This window comes from Lissotriton helveticus, chromosome 5_1 (genome assembly GCF_964261635.1).
Source record: "Lissotriton helveticus chromosome 5_1, aLisHel1.1, whole genome shotgun sequence".
Classification (NCBI taxonomy): domain Eukaryota; kingdom Metazoa; phylum Chordata; class Amphibia; order Caudata; family Salamandridae; genus Lissotriton; species Lissotriton helveticus.
Window position 1 is genome coordinate 1,567,586,491 of NC_136065.1, and position 20,084 is coordinate 1,567,606,574.

Sequence of the window (20,084 nt, forward strand, 5' to 3'; positions counted from 1 at the left end):
CGTTTAAACGGAAAACCGGGAGCCCTAATTATAATAGGCGCAGGTAGACTTTCCACATACCTCAGTGATAACAGACTTTGAAGAACCCCCAATCTCCTTACTGACTAGATAGTGTGGCAGAGTCATTTAGCTCCCGAATTCATCGATGATTGATCCCCAATGATGATTATCCAACGCAGGACAAGAGTACGGAGTCAGAGTCCAGAAGTGTCAGAGGCACGGACTCATGCTTGCAAATTGCAAAACTTTTTTCTCAGTCACACTTGACCAAAAACCACAAAGTCTATTTAAGTTTTAAAGCTTTATTAAAAGTAAACACATTTATTAAAAATCAAGTTTGTCATAAAACATAAACGGTTGATTAAAAATGGGAAAGTGCTTACTTAGTGATTTATTTCACACATTTATTGTGGGCGAGCCGAGCCCTCACCTGGTTTGAACTTTAATTTTTCTTTTTGGTTCTGAATCATTGGTCACTCCGTCCTAGTGATGATGATCTGATCTTGCTCTTGTTCTTAGAAGTGAAGCTTCTGTCTGTTATGAGAAAAATGGTGCGTGTTAAAAAGGAAGCATTCATCAGTTGTGCCAAAAAGTGCAGCAAGACAACACCATTCCCTGGAAAAATGGACATTTTTACTTTAGAGTAGACAGTCACAAATTATTAGATTGGTTTCTGTATTCACATTTCTTCATTCCTAGACAAAATACTAGTGAGTGGTATATGTCTATGACATCTAACATTCTTAAATGTACTTTGTAGGTGGAACATCTGGTGCCGGGGCCAGCGCGGAGGTGGAGGAGGACACTTCTGGGGAGGGGGCGGTGCAAGTGCCGGAGGATGCTGCTGTGAGGGTTGCCACAGTAGTGGCGGGCAGTGGTAAGCTCTTATATTCCTTACTTATTGAGATTGCAGACTGCAGAGTGTGCTCTCTGCACGGGTGTAGTATATATGTTGTACAGTCAAGTTACTATATTGTTAAGAAAACTTTCAAAGTTAGAACAAAGTTTTTATCAACCAGGTAGTAGCCTCCTCTAAATGTACTTCAACTGAGCGGTGAATTTTTTTTCGAGAATCCAAATCAGATCAGAGATAAACTTGATGGATGGGATGAACGAAAAGCGAAAGAAGGGTGTAAGTAAGTGTGGAAGGACGAGCAAGTTAAAAGTAATGATGACTGACAAAGAAGAATGATACGTGTTTGATTGGTGCCCGAGGTGGCTGGGAAGGAATATGATGCATGGCTGGGTGAAGGATGAAGCAAGGATGGGTGGGTGGAGAACAGCCTTGGTGGGTGAAACAGAAACTGTATGTGTGCGCAATATATCCTTTGGTTGAAATTCAAGTCAAGAACGGATGTATGACTTGCGGTTTCCCAAATAAAATGAAAAGGTTGTTTTCCCGTGAGAAAACGTAAGGTTTGTCCCGATGAGAGACATGAAGAAGAATGATTGACATATAGTTTGAATGGATGGATGCCTGGATCATGGTACTATCTGACTCTTAGATAGCATATGTGTATCTAGAGAGAGTAGACGGTCACTGAATGAACTAAGTGTTACTTTGAAGAGCATGTACCACCGCACCCGCATGTCCGTTCCAGTGTAGGAAAGGCAAGGAAAAGAAGTTTTAATTTTGTCCGAATACTACCATGAATAGTAGCAGTAGTTTGTATTGCAAGCACAGCATATATCCGGCTATTACGATGGCCACTCACTACCTCTGTTAATAAGCTTAGTAGAACTCGGTCATTCATGTGTGAATGTATCACTGTTCACTCAATAAAAAGCAAAGCACCTAAAGTCATCCCATATGTAAGAAAATACATACCATGTGCAGTGATAGATAATCAGATTATTTATCTTCTTCATTTTCCTTTTCTAGTATTCATTGGCACTGTAGGGTAAAAGTTAAATTAATTAAGCAGTAGATCTTGTAACAGAGTATTCTCGGTGCCACCGGTAATAGAAAAGTAAGAGCATCACCACCTGCATGTACTGGACCGGTACAGTAACGCGAGTCTGTCTCACTCATCATGGCGGGCGTCTGTTTTTCTCGGGTGCAAGTTGACTGCGCTGGCATTATGCTGGATTGCAGAAGTTAACGTACCAATTTTGCTAAACAAGAGAGAAGAAGAAGAATAAGACGGGTGTACTGTTATAGTCGACTCTAATCGAGTGAGTCCATAGTGCTTGTAGAATTGATTCCTTAAACTCCCACTAATGTTAGAGCAAGGATGAAGAAGTGGGAGGCTAGATAGATACTGGCCACAATAGTTATGTACTGCGCTTGCAAGTTGCTAGTTCTACTGTGACACAACTTTCTGCTGAATCATTTTGTGTTAATCTTAAAGAGCATTGGTTACAGACTATGTCTTTCTTTCTTCATATAGATGCTCCTTCCAAACCAACATGGAAGGAGCTGGCTAAAAGGGCCCGGCAACGGAGGCTGGAGGCGACTGTCGCCGAATATCGGCGGCTGGTGGCCCAGGAGGAGGGGGACACGCAGTCGACCACAACATCGACCGGTACAGCTGCATCCTCCTCCGCGCTCCCTGTGTCAGCCAGTCAGCGCAGGTCTCCAGCGGTACGGAGCCGGGGTACCGCAGCCACCCTCCACCACCGAGCAGCAAAAAAATCAGCTGCCCCCCACAGCAGTACCAAAAAAAGGTTGCATCGCCTTTCACTGAGGGTGTCCTACCTCGAGCAGGAGCTGCTCAACACCAAAACCCTGCTCGAGACCCTCCGCAAGGAGCATGCCGACCTGGCCCGAAAAGTCAACAACAGCCAGCAGTAGGAGGAGACTGTCCCTTGCCCCTTTTTTTAAAGACTTCTGGGGGGTGGGAATTGGTAGTTGGGTTTTCTACTTTTTTGGACTTAGTTTTCATGGACATTCGTTGGGGTTCGGGAGGGGGGTGGGTTGGGTCTTGCGGGAGATTATTTATGTTAGGGCTATAAATATACTTTAAACTTTATCTTAGCATATGTGTTTTTTACTGCTTTTGAGGCTGGTGGGTGGGGGTTTAACAGTAAGTTTGTTTTCCTGAAACTTAAGTGGCATCTTGATTCAAGTTGTATAAGTAATTGCCCAAATGTTTTCAAAACTAAGTGCCTCTCACAGAGTAAGTGAATTCAATAGTCCTAGGACCGTCAGTCTCTCGTCTCTCCTAATACTCCATTATACTACCTCCCCCCAAACGCTTATCTTACCTGTAATTTGTGTTTGGAAATAGGGCTAGGCACAGGGCTGGCTGCACGGGAAATGGCGATTAAGGTTGGCAATCCTGGGCGGATGAAATGTCATCATTGCGGTGGTACTAGTGGTGTTACACAGTGGCAGTTGCAGCATCTGAAAAAAAAGAAAATGAAACCTTGTTTGTCCTTACCGTAGCATTAGAACGGTACGATAGAGAATATAGCAGGTGACAGTACACTAGAACAATGCCACAATGTAGCCTAACAAATGGTAAAGTATTGAAAGTATAACTACTACTTGCGTTGAATTTCTTTGACATTGGCTACTACTATAAGAAATAGTACTGAAGGTGAAGGACACAGCAGCGTAATCATTTGCCATGCCTAGGAGGAGGATGTTCTTGATGAGCAATCAAGTTGATGGCGCACATGAAAATCTGCTTTTATTTGCCAATAGTCATGGGTCTGTGTCAAGCTGAGTAAGATATATCCTCGGATTCCTTCACCAGCCTGTTGCTATGACCTTATCCTCCCCAGCAAGTGTGTGGAATTATTGCTGTCATTTAGTCACACATCAATCAAACAATAATTCAAGATAAACAAATCTTTGAGTACAAAGCTATCCATAAATCTTTTAAGTGACATAAAGGAAGTGCATGCACTACTGCATGCATGGTTACTGAAAAGTAAGTAGTACTTTAGACAACCGTGAATGAAAGAATGCGACAGTACAGGGCTGCAGTAATTATACGTTTTCACTTGCCTATCTCTGCACTCAGAGTAACACTTCGTACATTAAATTAGGTTTGAAAAATAGCAGAAGTAAAACCTATACAATGGCTGTAGGGATGAATTTAGAAGCAGAGATCAAAGAAATGCAGAGTCACAATCATAGAAGTTCACAGCAACAACATTACTTAAAAGATAATTAGAAAAGAACGGATACTGTATCTGTATGTTGTTGTAGTTGTCCTGTTGAATTTGGGAAGTTGCATGCATCCAACCATTCCTCTTATTAGCGGGACTCCTCCATTCCATCTGACGCTCCGTCCATCAATGTTGGTGACCAGAAGACACCCTGTCCACTGCCTGCCTGGCGGATGCTGAATTGCGGCTCGCTAATGTGAAGCCTGACTTCATCCTTTTTTCCCATTGCACAGGCTGAAACCCGGCCTGTAATTATTAATGGAAAAACAGGAAGTTATATTAGAACACCACTGACAAATAAATATAAGGTATCTACGCTGTGTAGTGCAAAAAGTCACACTTTGAGTTTCCTAATAGACAGTACAATATTTTTGAAAGTGCGTACTCTGAGTCTCCTTTTGAAGGATAAATAAGTATGGGCGAATTAATTTAGCGGATCTTTCCCCTCAAGCTAGGTGTACTGTAAACTGTGTTTTAGAACAAAATTAGACCTTCCCAGCAGTGCTCCCAGACCCTTACTAAACCCAGTCACAAAAATGTAGAAGACCCCCAATCAGATCTCAAAAACGTGCGATACTGCTACCTGTCAGAGGCCTAGTAGAAAATGGTGACCAAACGTATTTTGAAAGTAAAGTAGACCCAAATCCCCCTTTACCCACCATGGATTGTATTCAAACCACTTGCAAGCACGCAAAAGTATCCATACCCAGCATTGCTCCAAGACTCGCATACCCCCCCACAAACACCAGGAACCCCCACAAACAGCCCCCCGAAAACAGTAGAGTGAGCGAAATCTCAGAAAATGCAAAAACTTTTTCCCCAGGGATTGTCTCCAAAACACTTTCTTTCGGGTATTAGACCTTCCAAGCAATGGCCCCAGAACTGTCAACCTGGGCGAAAACAAGTTTAACACCCCCAACAAGCCAAAAGGCAAAATACGGGAAAAGCCACACTTAGAAAACTTTGGGCCTACCTGGAATGCAGTCCAAATGAGCTCTGCAGCTAGGCCCTAACTCCCCTTTTCCACCATGGATTTCCTGTAAAACAAATGCAATCAACATTAGAATGTGCCAGCAGTGCTCACAGACCCCAAAACCCACCCCCAACAACCTAAAAGCCCCCCAAACAGCACCCCAAAGACAGGCAAGTGATCAAAAGCGCAAAAACTTTTTCTGCTCCGAATTTCTCCAAACCACTTTTAGCCGGTATTACACCTTCCAAGCAAGGCCCCCAGACCTGTGAACCCAGGCAAAAACAAGTTTCACCCCCCCCCAAAAAGCCGAAAAGCAAAACTGGGAAACGCCACACTTAGGAAACGGTGGGCCTACCTGGAATGCAGTCCAAATGAGCTCTGCAGCTAGGCCCTAACTCCCCCTTTCCACCATGAATTTCCTGTAAAACAAATGCAATCAACATTAGAATGTGCCAGCAGTGCTCTCAGACCCCAAAACCCACCCCCAACAACCTAAAAGCCCCCCAAACAGCACCCCAAATACAGGCAAGTGATCAAAAGCGCAAACACTTTTTCTGCTCCGATTTTCTTCAAACCACTTTTAGCCGGTATTACACCTTCCAAGCAAGGCCCCCAGACCCGTGAACCCGGGCAAAAACAAGTTTCACTGCTAATTCAGACGGGAGTAGGTCAGTTAACAGGGAAGAACTTCCCTCATCTAAGTTGGTGTCCTCCTCGTCTTCTTCCTGCGTGCATTCTCGTATTTTGTAATCTGGTGGTATGAAGTGCTGATTCATCTTGATCATTGTTAACCTCTCCACATTTTTGGGCGAGAGGCGGGTCCTTTTGGAAGTTACAATGCCACCAGCAGCACTGAAAACACGTTCAGAAGACACGCTTGCGAGTGGGCAAGACAAGTAATTTATAGCCAGGTTGGTGATCTCTGGCCACACATCTCTTTTCCCATGCCAATACGCCAATGGGTCATGAGGAACATGGACCTCTGTTGACTCATTCAGATAGGCCTGCACCACCGACTCAGGCTTCTCCAGGGTTCCTCCACTTTGCTTACTTTTTTCTGGGACTATTTGAGAAGCAAACCCAAGCTGAGTTAGCCAATACTCTTCTTCACACAATATTACTGTTGTGTCTGGTGCAGATGATACGGTTGCTGGTGTCGTTAACGGCTGAGAGGGAAAATCACTCACTTCTGCCACAGCCGCAGATGCAGAAGTGGATTTTTTTGACTGCGGATGGCCTGCTGATGCTGATGCACTGCCTTTTCCTTCAATTTCCTGCTGTTCTCTTTCAAAGCAAGTGGCTGACACAGCTAGCTAATGTTTGTACTTTGTATCATCTGCGTCATCAAAAGGAAAGAATACTCTGCCTGCCACTGCCTTTTTGTACCGTGAATCCAGAATAGTAGCACAAATGTAATGCTGTTCTGTGTGGATCATTTCAAGACGATCATCGCGAAGTAGGCGGTGTAATAACTTCTCCGCCAACTCAAATGCTTCTTCCTTTCCATCTTTTTCAAACGTAGAAGATACCGCCTTCAGTTGGTGCTCTAGCATGCGCAACAATGGGATAGCTTTTCCCAAATTACAGTCCTCCCTGCTGACTGCACGCGTGAAGACCTCAAAAGGACGAAGCATGTCTGTCAGGCTTTTAACTAGCTCCCATGTCTATCATAGGTGTACCCAGGTTAAAGAAATACTGATCGACTACCGCATACTGCTCATACAGACGCTCAAGCATGTAGAAGGTTGAGTTCCAACGTGTTGCCACCTCCTGGATGAGTGATTTCACTGGCACTTTACGTTCATGTTGCAGGCACCTCAGCTGCTTCCAGGCCTTAAAAGAATGGTTGAAATGTGTGCACATTCATCGGCAGGTGGTCAGTAACTCGGAGACTGGACTTTCTTCACTCAAGAATTTTTTAACAACCAGGTTTATACAGTGCGCCAAACACGGCACTCTGAAATAGTTACCCTTATCCATGGCCTTAACTACATTGGCGCCATTATCCGTGGAAACATAACCAATCATGCGTTTTCTTGGGGACAGCCATTCAAAGACCTTTGTGTTAAACTCATGCAAAATGTTTTCTCCTTTATGACTTTTCTCCATGGCAAACATGGCTATTGTTGCATGTTTCCGAGCAGCTTTATAAACTTTGTCCGTGTCAACATCTGTGTTTAGCTTTGCTTTAACCCCTGAAAAAGAGACCCAGTGTGCAGTGATGCACATGTAATCAGTGGCTTGGCAACTGGTCCACATGTCTGTTGTCAGATGTATAGTGTGAACAGCACTCTTCTGCAAAGCTGCCCCAATCACCTCCAGCACATCTTCATGTAGTGCTGGAACCGCAACTCTGGCAAAATAGAACCGGCTAGGAACCTTCCATTTAGGGCATAGCGTTGCCACCATTTCAAGAAAACCCACCCCTACCACAAAAGAAAAAGGGAGAAGGTCCAGCGCTAGCATTTTAGCCAGCTTAGTGTTATACAGACGCGCCGTTGGGTGGTTGCGTTCAAATGGCGCATCTGAAAACAACATGCTTCTAATGGTGGGCTAGACCATTGTACGGGATGATGATGACTTCTTCGACCCAGTTACGCTCAGTCTCACTCTCTCCCACACTCTTAGTTTGGCTCATATATCTTGCAGGGGGTGTGCTGCTGACAGGGGTACTGGGTGTAACTGAAGAAATGTTTGACGCTTCTTCCTCCTCGTCATCAGCAGATGAAACATCAACGGATACAATTTGTTGGCTTGCAATTCGGGCTGCCTTGATCTCTCTTAGGTGCGCATGCCATTTGACAGTGTGCTGTCTCTCAAGATGACCTCTCTGGCCTCTGGTACCATAGTTGGTACCAAGCTTACCACGACTAACTCGAACCTTACAAATGGTACAAATGGCTATGTTTTCCCTTGTTGGGCTAACACTAAAGAAGTCCCAAACTGCGGACTTCAAATGTCTGTGGGGCCGGAGGAGGCGATACTGGGAATGCTGCTAATGTCAGATGAACTGGAGGATTTGTGTTGCCGAAATTTAGTACGTTGTGCACTTACAGCACCACTAATTGAGGAATGGAGGTCGAGGTGGATGGAGGTCCCTTCTGGCGAGAAAATATGGAAGCTGTAGGTGGTGGTGTACTAGTTAACTGCATTCGTGGTGGTCCCATTGACACGTCGTCAACATCACGCTCAGCAGCATTTCGGGCTAGGGTGAAAATGTCTGTTTGCTGCATGCCCGCTGAGGCTGGAGTGATGTCTATGAGGACTGCGTCGTCGTCGTGAGAGTCTTCATCAGCAGGAGTATACGCCACTTCTTGTTCAGCGTCATCATCACACTCCATAACTCTGAGACTTTCGGGGACCTTCCTTTTACGCTTAGCTACCTTTGTCAGATCATGGTGTGCCTCACTCTCAGGTGGTTCCCAATTTTCATCCATATCATCAGAAGGAAGGGGGCTTGAAGAAGATGTAGACACCATCCTTGATCTTTTCCTTGCTGGGGATCTGGAAGACAATGAATCATCAGGAGGAGTGGCTTCCTCATATGATACCTCGGCTTGAATGTCGATTTCCTGATGTGCCCCTACTTCGGGAGGAACAACTATTGTGGGCACTTGTGCCGCTCCATGCACCTCTGCTTGCGCCTCTCCTTGCGCCGCCTCTCCTTCCATATGTACTTGGGCTTGTACTTGCACATGTGGTTGTTGTTGCGGCTGTGGTTGTTAAACACTCGTCAGATGAGTTACAACAACCTGTGTTGATTGAGGGATGCTGCTACTTTCTTGTGATGAGCTCTCATCACTGCTCGATGGTGATTGAACAACTATACTGGCTGCCTCTGCAGCACTCAAGGGCTTGGACCTAAGTTGGCGTGGTGATGGTGGCACTGAGCCCAATGGAGCGGAGGTGCTGCTCCCAGCTTGGTCCCCAGCAGACCCCGCTGCTGCTGCAGGCGTACTTTTTTTTTCCCCAAAAAATGCGGCGGTCGGCACACCAGTCTCCTTGGTAAGTGGCGCCACTTGCTTCTTCTGCTCCTTACTGGCAACTTTCTTGCTAGAGGAGCTACGGGCAACTTTTTTTGGGGCTATCTTCTTCAGATGTCAGAACAGCAGGCCGCTGTTGCACAAGTTGCAGAGTTGTCTGTGGCCACACGTGACATTGTGCTGCACACACCGCAGCAGGACTTCTTCCTGGCACTGATGAGGAACGATGAGGCTGATGATTCCTCTTTCTGCACCAAAAAGCAAAGGAAGCCAGAGGAACATCAGTTAAATAAATGTTGCATATGTAGCGCTTCAATTAATAGTTTGCAAGTAAGCATTTTTATTATACCCACCCCCCAAAATGGAAAGACAAATAAAATGCACCACTGACAGAGTACCCCTGGGCATAATGGATGAAAGCATGTCAGACTGGGTGCAGGCCTATGGCACAACAAAGCATACTGCCTGGCTTCAAAATGGCCCCTAGACCCCCACCACATGGCCAGGCCCTGCCTGTACCAGTCCTCAAAATGGCCCCCACCCACATGGCCATGCCCCACCAACAGCCCAAAAAATCGAAAAACACACAAAAATCCCCACAATCCAATGCCATCCATGCCCTCCATGATTTTTACATTAAAGAGACTCCACAGAAAGACTCAGTCCATGCACCACTGAGTACCCCTGGGCAAAAGGCCCCAACAACATCCCAAAAATCGAAAAACACACACAAATCACCACAATCCAATGCCATCCATGCCCTCAATGATGTTTACATTCAAGACACCCCACAGAAAGACTAGGCCCATGCACCACTGAGTAACCCTGGGCATAATGGATGAAAGCAAGGCACATTGGATGCAGGCCTATGGCACAAAGCACACTGCCTGGATTCAAAATGGCCCCTTGACCCCCACCACGTGGCCAGGCCCTGCCTGTACCAGTCCTCAAAATGGCCCCCACCCACATGGCCATGCCCCATCAACAGCCCAAAAAATCGAAAAACACACAAAAATCACCCCAATCCAATGCCATCCATGCCCTCCATGATGTTTACATTAAAGAGACCCCACAGAAAGACTCAGTCCATGCACCACTGAGTATCCCTGGGCAAAAGGCCCCAACAACAGCCCAAAAATTGAAAAACACACAAAAATCACCAAAATCCAATGCCATCCATGCCCTCAATAATGTTTACATTCAAGACACCCCACAGAAAGACTAGGCCCATGCACCACTGGGTAACCCTGTGCATAATGGATGAAAGCAAGGCACATTGGATGCAGGCCTATGGCACAAAGCACACTGCCTGTATTCAAAATGGCCCCTTGACCCCCACCACATGGCCAGGCCCTGCCTGTACCAGTCCTCAAAATGGCCCCACCCACATGGCCATGCCCCATCAACACCCCAAAAAATCGAAAAACACACAAAAATCACCACAATACAATGCCATCCATGCCCTCCATGATGTTTACATTCAAGAGACCCCACATAAAGACTAGGCCCATACACCACTGAGTAACCCTGGGCATAATGGATGAAAGCAAGGCACATTGGATGCAGGCCTATGGCACAAAGCACACTGCCTGGATTCAAAATGGCCCCTTGACCCCCACCACATGGCCAGGCCCTGCCTGTACCAGTCCTCAAAATGGCCCCCACCCACATGGCCATGCCCCACCAACAGCCCAAAAAATCGAAAAACACACAAAAATCACCCCAATCCAATGCCATCCATGCCCTCCATGATGTTTACATTAAAGAGACCCCACAGAAAGACTCAGTCCAGGCACCACTGAGTACCCCTGGGCAAAAGGCCCCAACAACAGCCCAAAAATCGAAAAACACACAAAAATCACCAAAATCCACTGCCATCCATGCCCTCAATAATGTTTACATTCAAGACACCCCACAGAAAGACTAGGCCCATGCACCACTGGGTAACCCTGGGCATAATGGATGAAAGTAAGGCACATTGGATGCAGGCCTATGGCACAAAGCACACTGCCTGGATTCAAAATGGCCCTTGACCCCCACCACATGGCCAGGCCCTGCCTGTACCAGTCCTCAAAATGGCCCCCACCCACATGGCCATGCCCCATCAACACCCCAAAAAATCGGAAAACACACAAAAATCACCACAATACAATGCCATCCATGCCCTCCATGATGTTTACATTCAAGAGACCCCACAGAAAGACTAGGCCCATGCACCACTGAGTAACCCTGGGCATATTGGATGAAAGCAAGGCACATTGGATGCATGCCTATGGCACAAAGCACACTGCCTGGATTCAAAATGGCCCCTTGACCCCCACCACATGGCCAGGCCCTGCCTGTACCAGTCCTCAAAATGGTCCCCACCCACATGGCCGTGCCCCATCAATACCCCAAAAAAATCGAAAAACACACAAAAATCACCACAATACAATGTCATCCATGCCCTCCATGATGTTTACATTAAAGAGACCCCACAGAATGACTCAGCCCATGCACCACTGAGTACCCCTGGGCAAAGGTCCCCAACAACAGCCCAAAAATCGAAAAACACACAAAAATCACCACAATCCAATGCCATCCATGCCCTCAATGATGTTTACATTCAAGACACCCCACAGAAAGACTAGGCCCATGCACCACTGAGTACCCCTGGGCAAAAGGCCCCAACAACAGCCCAAAAATCGAAAAACACACAAAAATCACCACAATCAAATGCCATCCATGCCCTCCATGATGTTTACATTAAAGAGACCCCACAGAAAGACTCAGTCCATGCACCACTGAGTACCCCTGGGCAAAAGGCCCGAACAACAGCCCAAAAATCACCACAATCCAATGCCATCCATGCCCTAAATCATGTTGAAATTCAACAAAACAATTGTATCATGCACCCATAACTAACCCTGGTCCTACTGGATACTACTGTGGCTAGCCACAATATGTTTTATTTAATGTTCTGAAAAAGTTCCAAAATTGTAGTTGCAGCAACTGTAATGCCCCAAACAAACTTACTTGTGAAATTTTTTATCCAAAAGTGATCCAAAGAAAGTCAAAAAGGCCTCAAATCCAAATATCCAGCAGCATCCACAAAATGTAATCCTTCCACGTCAAGATCCAAATCAAAGTGACCAGCACATGAAGAAAGCACTGGGAGGAGCCTGCAGGACAGGAACAGGAAGTTGGAGACTGTGGGGCACTTCCTTCCTCCCAACCCCCACCCCCCCCCAAATGGACTCCTTGCAAAAAAAAGTGCTGGCAAATGTCAACCTGAGGAGTAATTCTGATAAAAATCATCATTTTCAGAAGGTTTATGCTGACTACTGGTGGATTTCTTGTGCGGAATTGCAAATTTTGCAATTTCCCAATTGCGAGATTGTCGCTGCCCGCCGCATCTACGTGTTCACAAGTGTTTACTCCCACGATGCGTGATCACGGGCCTTTATGACGTACTCGCGTTGACAAACTCTCGCTGTGCAAGGTGGCAAGCTGCGATGACGTAATCGCAGTCGACAAACTCCCGCGAGATCCCGCAGCAAGATCCAAAATGGCGCAGCACACGCAAACATGGAGAAAAACAACTCTTCAAACGCTGAATGAAGGTAAGTGAACGCCGCGCGCCGCAAAATTGTATAATATTCTATTTGTCAAGCGCGACCAAGCAAAAAAATCCGCTTCGTGCGAATTTGCAAATTTTCGGCAAATTCGCGAGAGTTCGCGGATTGCAAATTTGCCGAAAATCCGCAAAATCCGCGAGCGGAACAGATTTTACGCCCATGCTTAGTTAGCACCACCTATTTAGCTCAGCGCAACCATTGCTGATTCAAAGTTAAAATCTAAACACAAATGTAACCTGATACACAATGAATAATATTACGACCAGTAAAAATAAAGTATTATCTTTGTATACATTCAAACAGTGTAAAATTATTCACTTAATGCTGAGTAGCTAGAGTTAGCACTTTCCAAGCAGTGTCTTTAACTCAGTACCTTACAAATATATAAACTGTCCTAGGTACTATGCAGTTACTCACAAAGTTTGTGGCAAAATTTGGGGGGGGGTCCAGCCCGGCCTCTTCTGGCCCCTGACGGCCACAGAGACGGCCCGCCCTTTGCCCGGGCTTAGCCTGGCGCCGCCCACGCGCGTCCCACGATGCGTGGGTAAGGGCGCGCTTTGAGGGCTGGGGCCGGCGCGGTGGTGACGTTGCTCCCCTGGAGGCTGCTGGGAGTTGTAGGCGGTGATGGTTATAGCCGCGATGCCGTTCCCCTCACGGCGCGAAGCTAGCTGAAACAGCCGTTCCCCTCACGGCGCTGGGTCCACTGATGCCAGGAAAAGCTGCCCGCCACACAGCGCGGCAGAGAGGGACCCAAGGACAGCCGTTCCCCTCACGGCATCGAGGTATGTCAAATGAGTGACCAATCAATAGTTGGAAGGTTTTTGTCAGGTACATGCGATTTCTGGATGGCGCTGATTCCCAGAAGAGTTTGGTGGGGGTCCTGTGAGATCTAATATGGTTGGAAAAGCCAGGAGGAAGGTTAACCAAGATATGTATTGTTTTTATCAATCTAGGGATATTGGTGTGATTGATCATAGTGACATTACAAGGAGGAGTTTACTGTTGTTTGCCAGGATGGGGTACGTTTGTCGTTCATGGGTAAAAAGCTATACTTGTTGCAGATATTGGACAAATTATCTAACAAGTTAGGTGTACAGCTCTAGTGTTGAGTTTGTTTGAAGGACTGACTGTGCGTTTGGTATTTTGTGGCTGTTGGAGATACAGCCAATTAGTTAGATAGGACCATGCAAAACAAAGGGGTGCAGGAAAATACCTGGAGTCAGGGTTTTCATGGTTGGCAGACAAGCATAGGGCTCAGACAATATGTCCGAAGGGTGGAGATCTTGCAGAGTGGATGCTGGCAGAAGGAGTGCAGGGAAAAAACGCTTTGGTCACCCGTGGATGTGGCTTAATGGCTAGAGAGTTCAACTTTGAACCTGGGGAACCAAGTTCGAGTCTGGCTGGAGGCTCAAGGGTCCTGTGATTCTGGGCAAATCACTTAATCTCCCAATGCCTAAAAATGTATATGTCTGTCTATAACGCAACTGGTGCTCATGTAAAGTGCTCTGATTTGTTGAGGTCGAGTTTGCGCTATATAAAAATGCAACAACAAAAAAAGGTTGGTAAATGAAAGTGGATGGTGTTGAATGTTTGAATTGTTCACTGGGGGTGTTTCATGTTGGCGTGAGGTTCTAAAGTTGTTTGAACGTGCTAGTGGGGCATGGTTTGCTATATATTGTATTTAACTGTGAAGCTCTGTTGCTTACATAACCTAATAAAAGCCTTTTGCTCTTTTAAGTGCCTGGTTATTTAGCTCCGTACCGCCCACTGGGGGCACCTGGGGGGCAGCTTGAAAAGAATACACAGTGGGTTACTTCGGGCGGATGGAGAGTGCCAGGCCAGAGGGTCAGCAGGATTTCGCGGTTGGGATTTATGTGACAGGGACAGTGTAAGGGCAGTGGGCACAATTCCAGCTGTGCTGTGGTTATGATAGGCAGTGTCCTTTCCTGGTCCCTCCCTTTCTCGTGGTTAGCTGTAGTGCAAGCTTTGAGAAGTCTTTTGCTCCACTTTATTGGTGTGGATGGCTGCGTTTCTCTTGTCACTGATGTTAGTTAGGACAGGTGGCAGACAAACATGGGGCTCAGGTACAAGGCACAAAGAGTTGGGGCCTTGCTGGGGGGGGCATTGGCAGATGGAGGACAGGGGAGCAACTCTTGGATCAGGTGTAGAATGGTGGTGCATACGTTGAAGGGGCTGGATCTGAATGTTTGCATTGTTTGGATGGGGCTATTCATGTTGGGGAGGTTTAAGGGTGTGGGAATAGGTTGTTCAAATGTACTAGTGGGGCGGGTTTGCTGTAAATTGCATTTAATTGTGACTTTCTGCTGCATACCGGTCCTTGAAAAGCGGACTTTAGCTCGTGTCTTGTAGTTTCGTGCCATTTCGCTGAGGGGCTTGGCCTGAGTGAGTGCCTGTGGTAGGGTGGGTCCCACAGCGCCGCGGGTGGACACAGTTCACTCGGTCTGCCAGGAGCTATGCGAATGTCCTTGCTCGCGCGCATACCTTCTTGGCCCCAAAGCTAATTGCTTTAACTTCGGTGCTACGGGCTGCCCAGACTGAGGCACCCAGAAGACAGTCAGGCTGCGGAGGCCTTGTGTCTTTCTAATGGCGCTAAACTATGCGCGCTATGCAGCTCCTTCCTGGCGCGGGAGTGCGCATGGCGCAGCCCCTGCCCTCACGAGGGCCGCGGCCAGACGCTACCGTCAAAGCAGGCAGCCCGACCCCGGTAATGTGTTAAACAGAAGCAGGTTTGGGTCTTAAAAGTGCGAGCGTAGAGGACTGGCGCGGGAGGCAAATAAAAGTATTTATTCAGCAGCGGGCGGGCGGGCACGGCTGCGGCCGCTTTTTTTCCATAAAACTCAAATTCCCGTAAAACGGCAGCTGCAAGGTCGCTCCACAAACAGTCTCAGGAGTCTGGAGGTAGAGTCAGACCGACCAGAGGGCCAGAACGCACCTCAACAAGGCACCTGCACTAAAAGGTAGCCTCTGCCTTCAGGCGCACGCTTGCGCACGCACGCACGCACCCACCCAAACAACTTTACGCATGACTGAACCTAGGTAACTTTACGCAGACTACTAGCACAACTTTCCATGCACGCGTACACGCACATATAACTATACAAATAGCTCAACAAACACAACTTTGTACATACACACGCAGCTACAGACCTGCACGTGCCAGCAGCTGCCAACTCTGCAAGTGGCACGGGTCAGCAGCACCCTTGGGACTTCACGGACACAAGGCGCCGCTGGTAAGGTGATTTCTATGCATCTTGGTTTGGAAAGCTGTCGTGTTATATTTATTATTTAATAACTTGTTGAACTGAAGTTTGAGTGTTATATGGTGTGTCGGGGTGCACCAGGAGAGAGATTGTGACAGGGAGTGTCTGGAGAGAGATTGTGCCAGGGACAGCACTATACAAAACTTGTTTTCAGGGTCAACAAACGTTGATCCGGGGTACTTCATCCATGCCGGATGTCCAGGATTGCCACGTGCCATAAATATACACACAGTTAACCACAACGCAAACCCTGGCACTTGATGGGCATTCCTGGACCTCGGGTGACACCCTCCGCTCGGAGGGCGGCGGGAAGGCCTGAGTGTCAGTTTTGTTCTGGCCAACACATAGACCCAGCAGAGGCGCGCGCTATGGGAAGAGACTCCAGTGGAGGGCAAAGTGGACGGTAAAGTGGGAGACGTAGATACATGTGCTATATCGTTTGTATTGTGGAGACCGTTGTCGCCTGTATCCATGGCCCGGGATTTAATAACGAAAACCCACCCAGGAGGCGAGGGGTGCGGTATTGTGCAAGGGTGGGAAATGATGTAAAGAAATGAGACGGGTGGGGGCCATTCAGGGTTGGGTGGAGGGAAATCCAGGGGCTGGGTAGGGGCATCCAGCGGGTGGTTGTTGGGGCTTTCAGGGGCTGGGTGAGGTGCATTCAGGGTCTAAGTAGAGTGGCATTCAGGGGCTGGGTGGGGGGGGGCATTCAGGTCCTGGGTAGAGTGGCATTCAGAGTCTGCGTGGAGGGGCATTGAGGGGCTGGGTGGGCTGCATTTAGGGGTTTCTTTAGTGGCATTCAGGGGTTGGGTGGAAGGACATTCAGGGGCTGGGCGGGCTGCATTCAGGGGCTCACTTGAGTGGCATTCAGGGGTGGGTGAGGGGGTTTTAAGAGGCTGGCTGGGGTCATTCAGGGGTTGGGTGGGGTCATTTAGGGGCTCAGTTGAGTGGCATTCAGGGGCTGGGTGGGGGCATTCAGGAGCTGGGTAGAGTGGCATTCAGGGACTGAGTGAAGGGTATTCAGGGGCTGGGTGGAGTAGCATTCAGGGGTTGGGTGGGGGCATTCAGTGTCTGTGTGTAGGGGCATTCAGGAGCTGTGTGGAGAGGCAGTCAGGGGCTGGATGGAGGGGCATTGAGGGGCTGGGTGGATGGGCATTCAGGGGTTGGGTGGATGGGCATTCAGGGGTTGGGTGGAGGGGCATTCAGGGTCTAAGTGGAGGGGCATTCAGGGGCTTGGTGGAGAGGCATTGAGGGGCTGAGTGGAGGGGCATTCAGGGGTTGGGTGGAGGGGCATTCAGGGTCTAAGTGGAGTAGCATTCAGGGGCTCGGTGGAGGGGCATTGAGGGGCTGGGTGGAGGGGCATTGAGGGGCTGGGTGGAGGGGCATTCAGGGTCTAAGTGGAGTAGCATTCAGGGGCTCGGTGGAGGGGCATTGAGGGGCTGGGTGGAGGGGCATTGAGGGGCTGGGTGGAGGGGCATTCAGGGGTTGGGTGGAGGGGCATTCAGGGTCTAAATGGAGTAGCATTCAGGGGCTGGGTGGAGGGGCATTGAGGGGCTGGGTGGAGGGGCATTCAGGGGTTGGGTGGAGGGGCATTGAGGGGCTGGGTGGAGGGGCATTCAGGGGTTGGGTGGAGGGGCATTCAGGGGCTGGGTGGGGGCATTCAGGGGCTGATGGAGGTGCATTCAGGCAGGTGCGTAGGAGACACTAAAATTCTGGGGGGGACAGGGACAACCTTGTGGACTTCCCAGTGACCTTATACAAATCACCGCCCGTTAAACAAATACAATCGCATACTTTCGAAGTGAAATTTTGAGAAAAGCAGGCATGTTGTCACAGTTTGCATGTATGCTTCTTTGTTATTTCATATAGTAATCAGACCAAATGTTAAAAAAACATGTATATGAATCTTGCATCTTCATGCACCAAGCAAACAAAGGTCGCAGACTTAGGGTGTGGACATCGTGTTTGCAAGTGCATTATGGTTTGGAAAATACCTGCTGCTGCATTCCTGGTATCCAGAAATTTTCAGGCAACAATAAAAATGTGAAGATAACTTTGGTGATTAATAACCTTTATTGAGAGAGATCGGAGGTTTGTCTAGTGGAAGTTTTGACTCTTGGTAAGGTAGCCAAAGTGGTGTAATATGCCTGCAGCAAAGAACGTGTACCACGCAGATCACAACATGCATATCATGTAAATAGGTTAGTGAGTTACTGCTTTTGTCTGAAAGATTCTTTTGGTATTTGCAGTTTATAAGTTAAAATCCTAACATAGAACAGTGAGCTATTAACCATCATCAAAGAGCTGCATGAAAACTTCAAGGTATAGATTAGAACGTTATGATTTTTCCCCAGTCTTTCCTTATCCTAATGTTGGAAAATGGGTTCATTAGGATAGAAATCAATTCTGATTATTAAAGAGAACCCCACAACCATGGTGTTATGTTTTAAATTCTGAGTTTGTGCTTCTTTAGTGGTGCAAAGCCATCCTCTGCCCTGGGCACTCCCCAACGTTTTGCTGACTGGTACTGGTGGTACCTGACCCTGGCCTCTATAGGGCCAGTGCTATTCCTAAAGAGACACCTAAAGATACTGTGAAAACACCTACATACACTAGCGTGCACTATGGGTTAGGGTACCCCTATGATTGGCATGACCTCTCCTATAAGGCCCTAGTACATAATAGGGCAGGGGGATTAGAACTACCTTTAAGTCCCTAGAATATAATAGGGCATGGCAGTTTTGAGGCCAGCAGCCCTTTCTGTGTTTGCATGTGTGCACTGTGCAGTATTCTTTGGAAGAAAGGAGGATATGTAGCATCTTGGTTATTATGTTTTACATGTCTTCCACTGCTTCACAAGTGGAACACTCTTAAGATGATGTCACTCTCCTCTCTAGTTCTTCCTACTAGCTTATACATCTGATTATACTTTCTTCTCTTTTGTTTTCTTTGGAAGAAAGGAGGATATGTAGTATCTTGGTTATTATGCTTTACATGTCTTCCACTGCTTCACCAGTGGAACACTCTTAAGATGATGTCACTCTCCTCTCTAGTTCTTCCTACTAGCTTATACATCTGATTATACTTTCTTCTCTTTTGTTTTCTTTGGAAGAAAGGAGGATATGTAGTATCTTGGTTATTATGCTTTACATGTCTTCCACTGCTTCACCAGTGGAACACTCTTAAGATGATGTCACTTAGAATGTTGATGTATGAATCAAACAGTTGGAGAAGGGCTGAGCACCTTGCTGGCTGCTCCTGGTGGGGCTGAATACTAGTGTACTTCTGATCTCCCTCTTAACTTCAATAAATCCTCATGAAACTCATCTATCTGCGTGGAGTCAGTTACTACACACTGCTGAAGCCTGAGGTCAGTTTACAAGTAGCCCTGTGTTGTAGGACTGCTTTTAAAATGCTAATTGTGCCCAAACCTGACTTTTGGGTTTGGGGAACTTGCAAATTGATCAACTAAAATGCTGGGGCAAAATTAAGTTAAGTGGAAAAATATTTTCCACGTAACTATGGCTGTATCATATTTGCCACATAATACATCATCTGCTGCATAATCTAACAATTTCACCCAAAACAGTTTTGTTGCTCAAACGGATCAAAAATTACCAAGAGAAATGTGACTTATGTTGCTGTGAAGTGTAGGGCCCATTGCAAAGGTTGACTGGTCACCTTTCCCACTGCTGCATTTGTATGTTATACAGTTACTAATGAGGCAAAAGCTTTGCAGAGGCTGTTAGTATGTATAAATATGTCAAAATAATAAAGTATCATAAAATGCACTGCATTACGCTGCAGCCTTTTTATTGTTGCATAATCTAGTCAACACTGCAACATCTTTTTGCCCTGCATTGCTGCTTAACTCCAGTGGCCCGAAAGCAGGCTGCACATGTTAAAAGTGTTTGTGCATGAAGCAGATACCATGAAGTTTGCAAACTTAGGGGCTGACTACGATGGCAGGCGGACTTCAGTCCGTCCGCCATCGAATCGGGGAATGGGACAGCTGGCCTTCAAGGTGGCGGCCTCACGATAGGCATTACAATGCGACCGCCACTATGGCATTCGCAAGTGCCTATCTTTTACATTGTAGCAGGTACTGCTG

At 47.1% G+C, this 20,084-nt stretch overlaps 1 protein-coding gene across 2 annotated transcripts in view; it reads left to right on the forward strand.

Moving 5' to 3' along the window:
- Positions 1-758: 758 nt before the first annotated feature.
- The window catches only part of FMOD (fibromodulin), a 52,362-nt gene continuing 33,036 nt past the window's right edge, over positions 759-20,084 (forward strand). The window contains exon 1 of one of the 2 annotated variants that reach the window (XM_078644694.1): positions 759-877. The gene's annotated coding sequence lies outside the window, so the exon portion shown is untranslated. Of the gene's footprint in view, positions 878-15,554; positions 15,944-20,084 lie in introns of those variants that run through there. The other variant, XM_078644693.1, reaches the window with a different exon arrangement.